The sequence below is a fragment of the Myotis davidii genome, unplaced genomic scaffold (genome assembly GCF_000327345.1).
Source record: "Myotis davidii unplaced genomic scaffold, ASM32734v1 scaffold231, whole genome shotgun sequence".
In the NCBI taxonomy this organism is placed as follows: Eukaryota; Metazoa; Chordata; class Mammalia; order Chiroptera; family Vespertilionidae; genus Myotis; species Myotis davidii.
The window spans coordinates 52,868-62,938 of NW_006283014.1; the positions used below are offsets into that span (position 1 = coordinate 52,868).

Genomic DNA, 10,071 nt, shown 5'->3' on the forward strand with positions numbered 1-10,071 from the left:
GGTGGGGGACAGGGGGCAGGGCCACAACCTCCCTATCCGCCCTGCTCTGTTCGTGACAGGGGAAGGCGCCCCAACCCCCTGATCGGCCCTGCTCTATGTATGGCAGGGTGCAGCGCCCCAACCCTCCCCCGCCCCACCAGTGGGCCCTGCTCTGTGTGTGATGGGGAAGAGCCATAACCTCCCCATTTGCCCTTCCCTGAGTGTGACAGTGGCAGCGCCCCAACCGCCGATCGGCCCTGCTCTGTGGGTGACAGGGGGCGGCGCCCCAACTCCTCTATCGGCCCTACTCTGTGAGTGACAGGGGGGAGTTCCTCAACCCCCTGTTGGGCTCTGCTCTATGCATGAAACTGAGGAGCTCCCCAACCCCATGATTGACCCTGCTCTATGGGTGACAGGGTAAGGAGTCCCAACACCCCTGATGGGCCCTGCTCCGTGCGTGACAGGGGGTGGCTCCGCAACCTCCCCATGGACCCTGCCTTAAGTGTGACAGGGGGCGGTGCCCCAACCCCCGAATCTGCCCTGACCTGAGCATGACTGAGGGTGGCATTGCAACCTCCCAATCGGCCCTGCTCTGAGCCCGACCAGGGGCTGCACTTAGGGATTGGGCCTGCCCTCTGCCACCCGGGACCAGGCCTAAGAGCATCAGGCTATGGCCTTCAGAATGAAGGAAAGTTCCTGGGAGCTTGTGTGGGAGGCAATCACTGGATGTGTCTCTCTCACATCAATGTTTCTCTGTGTGTCTCCCCCTACCTTCCTCTCTCTAAAAATCAATGGAAACATATCCTTGGGTTAACAACAGCAACAACAAAAAGACAGCTTACTGAACAGGAGAATGTACTCACAAATGACATATCTGATACAGGTTTAATATCCGAAATATATAACGCACCATACAGTTCAATAACAAAAATAAACAAACACACAAATAAACAACCTGACTCAGAAATGGACAAGGTGGTAGTGGCCTGGTTGGAGTATCATCCATACCATAGACTACAAAGGTGTGGTTCAATTTCCAGTTAGGGCATACACCTAGGCTGCAGTTTCAGTCTCTGGATGGGGGTCCTCTCTCTTGCCTTCCCCTCTTTCTCTTCCACTTTCTCTCTCTCAACAAGTGTTGGAGAGGATGTTGAAAAAGAGGACCGCTTTTTGTCAAGCGGCCGGGAAAATGGCGGACATTCAGATGGGGAGAGCCTACCAGAAGCAGCCCACCAACTTCCGAAATAAGAAGAGGATCCTGCTGGGAGAAACTGGCAAAGAGAAGCTCCCTCCATACTACAAGAACAGGCCTGGGGTTCAAGACGCCCAAGGAGGCCATTGAGGACACCTACATTGACAAGAAATGCCCCTTTACCGGGAACGTCTCCATCCGAGGGCAAATTTTGTACGGCGTGGTGACCAAGATGAAGATGCAGATGACCATTGTCACCTGCCGAGACTACCTCCACTACATCCGGAAGTACAACCACTTCAAGAAGCGCCACAAGAACATGTCAGTGCACATGTCACCCTGCTTCAGAGATGACATTGTGGGTGAGTGCCGGCCCCTGAGCATGACTGTGCTCTTCCATGTGCTCAAGGTCACCAGGACCGCAATTCCGGAAGTTCTGAGCTGGCTATCTGCCCTAACCCCAACCAGATAAAGTTATTTTCTCAGTCACAAAAAAAAAAGAAAAGAAAAAGAGGAACCTTTGTGCACTGTTGGTGGGACTGCAAACTGGCATAACCTCTAAAAAAAGTGGAGATTCCTAAAAATAAATAAAAATATATCTTCTATTCAATGTAGCAACACCACTTCTGTGTATTCATCTAAATAACACAAAAATATTAATTTGAAAACATATTTGGTTCCCTATGTTCATTGCTGCATTATTTATAATAACCAAGATTTGGAAGCAACTTAGGTATCCATGGATAAAAAAGAAAAGGTCCATGTATGCAATGGAACATTACTCAGGAATAAAATAGAATCAAATCTTGGCATTTGGGGAAACATGGATTGAACTACAAAGTATTGTGAAACAGAGAAGGCAATATTCCATATGTGGTTTCACTAATACATTGGACACTAAATAAAAACAAACACAGACTCATAGAAAGAGAGGGGAGGCTGGTGGAGTACAGGTTAAAAAGGTGAAGGGGAATATAGTCAATAGCACTCTGAAAATTTTTCAGAGGGACAGATTCTTACTAGATTTAGTGAGATGATCACAATGTAAGTTATGTAAATGTTAAATCACTATATTTTACATCTAAAACTAATATAATATGGTATATCATTTATACTTAAATTTTAAAATATAACAGAGTGAATAGGCAACCAGAAAGTGGGAGAAAAATATTTGCAGATTACATACCTCTTAAGAGATTAATATTCAGAATCTATAGGGAAATCCTCAAGGAACAGCAAAAACAAAAATAATACAATTTAAAAATAGAAAAAGGACTTGGCTGGACACTTGTCAAACTGGAAGACAGTATGCGCCTCAAAAAAAAAAATAGAACCACTCTTTGAGTCAGCAATTCTGCTTCTGGGTACAGCATACCTAAAAGAAGTGAAAGCATGATATTGAACAGATATTTGTACACCCATGAAGGTTATCAAATATTGTATCAAATATTGTATACACATACAATGGACTGTTATTCAGCCTTTCTAAAAGAAAGGAAATTCTGGCACATGCTATATACAACATGGTTGAACCTTGAAGACATTCTGCAAAACAAAATAAGCCAATTATAAAAAAAGACAAATATTATATGATGTTACTTAAATTAGGTACTTAGAGTAGTCAAAAATCAGAGACAGAAAGCAAAATTGAGGATGCTTGAGACTGAGGAGAGAGGAAATATGAGAAGTTATTATTTAACTAGAGCCCCAGTGCAAGAAATTTGTGCATGGTTGGGGTCCCTAGGCCTGGCCAGAGATCAGGGCCTATCAGGGCCATCTCACCCAGTCCCGATCAGAGCTAGGATGGCTGGGGCCTGCTGGCTGCTGGATGGGGCCTGCCGGCTGCCAGACAAGGTCTGCTGAACTGGGCCTGAAGGACAGGGGGAGGGACCACAGAAGGTTTGCCAAACGGGTGGGGAACAGTGGGGGTTGGCTGGCTGTGGGAGCTTGGCTGTGGGAGGGCACTGAGCACCAGGGAGGGCACCTGCGGCATTGAGCATTGGTGGTCAGTGTGCATCATAGTGACTGGTCAATCAGTTGTTCCAGTTGTTCTGGTTGTTTGGTTGTAAAGGTCACTTAGGTTTTCATATACACTAGAGGCCTGGTGCACAAAATTTGTGCACTGGTGGGTGCCTAGGCCTGGTCAGATGCTGGCCAGGACCTCCCTTCCTCAGCTGCCAGCTGCAGGCTACTGGCTGGGGCCTTCCTTCACTCCACACCGCCCCTGATGGTCAGTGCACATCATAGCGAGTGATTGAAATCCTGGTCTCCTGGTCTTCCGGTCGCACACCCGAGGGGACACTTTGCATACATATAGACTAGAAGCCTGGTGAACCAAAATTTGTGCACTTGGCAGGGTCCCTCAGCCTGGTCTGTGCCCACTTGCAGTCTGGGACCCCTCGGGGGATGACCACATGCTGGCTTATGCCCGCTTCCCAAGGGATTGGGCCTAAGCTGGCAGTCAGACATCCCTCTGGCAGCTGGGAGCCCTCGGGAGATATCCATGGGGAGCAGGCCTAAGCTGCAGTCGGACATCCTTAGCGCTGCTGAGAAGGCGGGAGAGGCTCCCACCACCACTGCTGAATTGGCATCCTGACTTGTAGCTGAGCAGAGCTCCTTCTGTGTGAGCACACTGACCACCAGGGGGCAGCCATCCTAGTTGAGGGGCTGATGGCTGTTTTCAGGCTGCTCACAGCCCCTTCAGGGTGGGGGTCCCCTCTGGGATGCCTGGCCAGCATAGGTGAGGGGCTGATGACTGATTGCAGGCTGACCACAGCCCCTTTAGGGTGGGAATTCCCACTGGGGTGCCTTGCCAGCCCAGGTGAGGGGCTGAAGACTGTTTTAAGGTTTGCCACAGCCCCCAGCCACCCAAGCTCCCAGTGGAGGCTGGCTGGAAGCAGGTATCTGGGATTTATTTAGCTTCTGTAATTAAAACTTTTTTGCCTTTTGCAGAGGCCACTGCCTTCCAGGGCTGGCGGGAAGCTTGTCTTCCTCCATTGCTGGGATAACCAAGCCTCCAGATTGCTTCAGTTCCATGGCTAATAGCCACCATCTTGGTTGGGTTAATTTGCATTATAGTTGCTCTAATTGGCTGGTGGGCATGGCTTGGGTGTAGCAAAGGTATGGTCAATTAGCATCTTTTTCTTTTATTAGTGTAGATATCTAGAAGCAGAATTGCTGGTTCTATTTTTGTCTTAATTTTACCATAATATAAATTTTTATTTGAGTTTTGTGTTAAAGCGAAAGAAGGGCCTCTCAGTTTTGTCAAATTGCATTTGAAGAGGAAATCTGATAAAGAATATAAATGCAAAGTCACTAACTAATTATGGACTCCTTTGTTAGGTTGCAGAGCAGATGCCCATAGACATGATCACCATTTCCTTCACTGGACCCCTGAAGTATTTCAATTGTTAGCCTTGGGCAGTGAAGTGTGAGATAATTTGTGTGGAGGTCAGGGACAGTGAAAAATGTTGAAGCTTTTATCTAAATGAGCTTAATTATGGGCCCATAGCTGCTAAAACTGGGACAAGGTGGTGCTCTGAGACTCCCCATTTCAAATGGCCCCAGGCATACTTATGGCCATAGCTGGTGCACTGAGGTATGTTGTAGAGGAGGCTCAGGTTGCTTCACCCTGCCTTCTGTCTTTGTACTATCAACAGGATTTCCTCCCCTTCTGGTCCTTGGACCTCTAGCCAGAGTTGGGTATACTCTCCTCTATTCACCAGTAGTGGATGCTTTGTCCTTCCACCTAGCACGTGGCTGGAATCTGGAGATTTCCCTATCCCTTAAATTCAATTCTCCCATGATCCATTTTACTGTATGGAAGAAAACCTAGTTACCTCTGCAGCCTCAGGTGAGTGAATGTGTAGTATAAATGGTCCCTAAGCCAATAAGGATCAGTGTTTAGTGGATCAGTAGGAGAAAGAATTGTCCTGTAAAATATTTTCCTACTGGTTAGCTTACTTGTACTTTCCCCCGCTCCTCTTTCTTCCCTAACCCTCAGCCATCAGAAACAGAAGGCCATATAAATACTCTCTAGGAAGCACCAAAATGGTCTTAACATATAAAAAATGCAATATGTATAAAGGTCATACAAATACTGTTTAGGAGGCTGCAGGAATGATAAACTAATGGTTGCCAGATTCCAACTTCTAGTTATCTGTGATCTGTAGCAAGATGTAAATCAGAAAGTACAACAAATTCCTGTTTTAGTTGACAGTACCGTATTGTACTCAGACCTGTTTGGCATACCAAATGTTCTTGGGTTCTCAGTATGGATCAAGTGACTATATTGAACTTTATTTATGTTCCTGGGAAACAACTGTTTATAAATTCTCTTAATCCTTTTATTCTATACAGAGACCCCTCAAAATTCTATGCTCCAGGAAACTGGTAACCCATATGATTTGGATAAGAACCTGCACACTCTATCTCAGGATTTTCATAAGACTCAAGGATGAGTCCCTTGACTCTGCTAATCACAGACTTTCTCCTAGCTACTCATCCTTCTTTTTCCTTTTTAGTAACTCACCAACACTTCCAATAATTGCAAAAATCAGCACCAACTGTAATCATTTCACCTGTAACTTGTCTACTCTTCCTTGTAACTATAAAGCAAAACCACCCTGTAGAGACCCTTTCATTTTCTTATATGGGGTGCTCTCTCTATTGCAATAGCAAAGATATAAACTATCCCACAGTGGTAAGTTTTATGTTTGACATAAGCATCATGTGTCATCATCATAGACATGATGTCCTTGTGTTTAACTGACTTAAACCATAGATAATTCACTTGGACAACCTTGGTGCCTCTGCTTATTGTGCAGAGCATAGATGTTTGGTGCAGATATCTCCTTATTTATTGGAACTCCTAACTTTGCAAGTATAAGGCACCAATGAACATGGAAGGAATGGCAGAATCACAAATGGAACTCAAACAAGAAGACATGAGCCACTAAAATGGCATCTTTGTGAATGACAGACCGTCTCTGAGGATTAGGGTTCCTGTAGCCTCAGCACTTTACTTTTCCATGATATCCCTACTAGGAATGACTCCAGAGATGGTTGGAGGAATGAAGGACGTGATTTCATGTTTCATTTTGGTGGATCATGGAGCAAGTGTTGTTCTCTATAAATGAACAAGTAGACTCCAGGTGGGCAAAAATTATACCCTTTGGGCAGCAGTAATACATATAAAACACAGTCTGGTTAATTTGTTGGTCACAAGTCGTCTTCTCTCTTACCCATTTCTCATGAGAAAATATAAAAAAATATCTTCTAGTAACTCTGTATTAGTTTACACACAGGTGAAGAAGCCCTGTAAAAAGGAAAAGAAGCACTAGCAATGAGGAAGTGACTGATATGGACATGCCACTGGGTATGTTCCTTTTTTTTTTTTTAAAGGGGAGAATGATGATTTTTATTTATTTTTTAACATATATTTTATTGATTTTTTTTTTACAGAGAGGAAGGAAGAGGGATAGAGAGTTAGAAACATCAATCAGCTGCTTCCTGCACACTCCCTATTGTGGATGTGCCCACAACCAAGGTACATGGCCTTGATTGGACTTGAACCTGGGACCCTTGAGTGCAGAGGCTGATGCTCTCTCCACTAAGCCAAACCGGTTAGGCCTGGGTATGTTCCTTTATGTCCTGGTATGTATTTTGCACTGACAAAGCTTAAAGAGTATAGTGAGAGAGAGAAATAAGACAGAGGAGAACCAGTGCTTAGGTGGATGCCTCAGAAATTGCATTTTTACTAAAGGAAGTTCATTCAGGAATCAGAGGAAGACTCACCCCTTTCCCCAGCCTTCTGAAGCCTTTATAGAAAAGTGTAAACAACAGATAACAGTATGGTAGTTATCAGAGAGAACAGGATTGTGGGAATAGCACTGGGGAAAGGAGGTAAAAAATGTACAGAAGGAGACTTGACTTTGAAGCCTATATAATTTTGTTAATCATTGTCAACTCAATAAATTTAATTTTTAAATAGTGTAAACTCATCTATTATCACAAATAAAATCTAACTTTCAAAACGAGTCAAAATTATAACTTTCTTGACGATATATGAATGCCAAGAAGTAATATATATGCAAAAAAAGATTCCTTGTGGTAAACTAGATCCAAATTCATACCTCAGGTGTAGCAGTCATTGCTGACAGCAGCTTCTCAAACACTCTTGTGTTTCAGGGAAAAGCCATAGACTGAGTGACCAGCCTTCTACACTGCGGTTCCTGATGACTGCGCTGATATATATAGGGGAGATCCTAAAATCATCTTTCAATCAATGGGCCAAGTCCTGCCCCATCCAATGACACCTAGACAACCATAGGTGTCATTTAATTCTATATTGACCAATCAGAGAGACTCCATAGCAACCAACCAGACAGCCATGAGGCCAATCAAACAGTGCATATTTGAATTCTTCATTTGTCTAACAGTGTGACTAGGGCAGCACTTTCTCTATTTAAGTGGGCTCACTTTGTATCAGAGGAGTGCAATTGCCCTTTCTATCCTGGACAAATTTTACCCTAAGCAAGCAGTTTACCTGAATAAAGTTTCTTCTTTTACCACATCCCAGATTGGGGAATTCTGTTGTGAATTCTGATTGGTGGTAGTATTGTTGACAGACTTAAAATGAATATTTAAAGTAAAGGAATCACTATGAGGCCATAACCAGTTCAAAGGAGAAGTCAAAGAAGCACAAATTATCTATCTATATAAATGGATAATATGCAAAGTGTCCACATGGGGGGTTGACCAAGAGTCTGGGAGTTCTATCACCCACTATGACATGTGCTGACCACCAAGGGTTGGTGAGGATGAAGGGAGGCTCTGTCCAACAGACAGAAGGAAGGCCCCAGCTGGCAGTTGAAGGCCCTGATTGGCCCTGATTGCTAGGCACCCTAGGGAATTTCATGAACTGGGCCTCTAGTATGAAATAAATAAATATTGAAATGTTAAGTGGCAGAGAAACCAAGATGGCGGCATAGGTAAACACCTGAAATTGCTGCCTTGCACAATCACTTCAAAAATACAACTAAAAGACAAAACGGACATCATCCACAACCATAGGAAGGCTGGCTAAGTGGAAATTCTACAACTAGAAGGAAAGAGAAAAGCACACTGAGACTCAGAGGAGGTGCAGAAGTAAAGTGCTGAGTACAGAGATGCACATGGGAAGGGCTGGCAACTGAGGACATGGTTGTCTTTTTCAATCGGGAGGGAGACACAAGCTCCCCACAGCCCTGACTCCAGTTCCGGGCAAGTCTCTGGGGAACCAGACTCATACGGGGAGAAACTGGACTCTCTGGCAGCAGGCAGAACTCAAGGGCGGCTTTCTCTCAGAGGTGTTTGCAGCGATTACCGCTTTCAATCTGGAGGGAGTCACAAGCTCCTGACTGCTCTGAACTCCAGTTCTGGGTGAGTCTCTGGGGACCCAGATTCATATGGGAAGAAACTGGACTGTCTGGCAGTGGGCAGAACTTGAAGGCAGCTTTCTCTCAGAGGTGCTTTCAGCAATTACCACAGGACACTGAGACCTGGGCCCTCTTAGGGGAGGGCTGAGGATTAGCATTAGCTAATTGTTCAGCCCTGTTGATCCCCTGAGACCCAGCTCCACCCAAGCTGTGCACAGAGGCTTTTGCATATGAAAGGCCTGGCCCTTTGCAATTTAAAATTACCTAACAAACTGCAGCTGCGTCAGAGAGAACCAGAATATCCAAAAGAAGGCCCAAGGCCCCACAGAAGCTTACATTGCTTCACAGCTGTGCCTCATCTGGGCACCTCCAAACACCAAACAAAGAAGAGGAATCTGCATATCTCTCTGTAGCTTCTGCTGGGTAGCATTAGGCAGAGGCTAAATTAGCACTTCTTTAGAGATCCAAGAGCCAGTGTACCTAGTGGTCAGAGTGGGACCATTCAGATTACGACTCCTCAGATCCATAAGGGACCCATTCAGGGGGCAGACTCTGAGAGCACCAAAACCCCAGTGAAGCAAGTCTTGCACATAAGGGTATTCTCTCACCATACACACAGCTGAATCTCACATCAGTTGGCCTGGAGGTCAATTCCTCCCACTGATAACAACAACAATCAAGGCTTAGCTACAACAAGACTCTTCACAAAGCCCACAAAGGGGTGCACCAAGAGTGTCTACCTCAGGTAATTGGAGAGGCTGAGCTAATGGGCCATATAGTACACCAAGCACAAAAAGCCACTCTATCAACACAGGGAAGCAGCTAAAATGCAGAAACAAAGAAACAGGTCACAAATGACAGAAATGGAGGAAAGCAAATGACTGGATATAGAGTTCAAAACCACACTCTTAAGGTTTTTCAAGAATTTTCTAGAAACCGCCAATATACTTAATGAGACCCTCAAGAAATCTAGTGAGACCCTCAAGGATATGAGAAAAGCACAACTAGAAATTAAGCATACAGTGACTGAAATAAAAAGACAAAGAGAGAATCTTAAAAGCAGCAAGAGAAAAACAGTTAGTTACCTACAAGGGAGTACCCATACCATTGTCAGTTGATTTCCCAACCGAAACTATGCAGGCCAGAAGGGAGTGGCAAGAAATGTTCAAAGTAATGAATAGCAGGAACATACAACCAATATTGTTTTACCCAGCAAAGCTATCATTCAGAATTCAAAGTCAGATAAAGAGATTCACAGTTAAGAAAATGTTAAAGGAGTTCACCAGTATTATATGAAATGCTGAAAGGTATTCTTTAAGAAGAGGAAGAAGAAAAAAGTAAAGGTAAAAATTATGAACAACAAATACATATCTATCAACAAGTGAATCTAAAAATCTAGTGAATAAAAAATCTGATGAACAGAATAAACTGGTGAATATAGTAGAATCAGTGGCATAGAAAGGGAGTGGACTGACAATTCTC

At 44.3% G+C, this 10,071-nt stretch overlaps 1 pseudogene; it reads left to right on the forward strand.

Moving 5' to 3' along the window:
- The first annotated feature begins 1,152 nt into the window (after positions 1-1,152).
- Positions 1,153-1,643, forward strand: LOC102760486 (annotated as a pseudogene).
- The last annotated feature ends 8,428 nt before the right edge of the window (positions 1,644-10,071 follow it).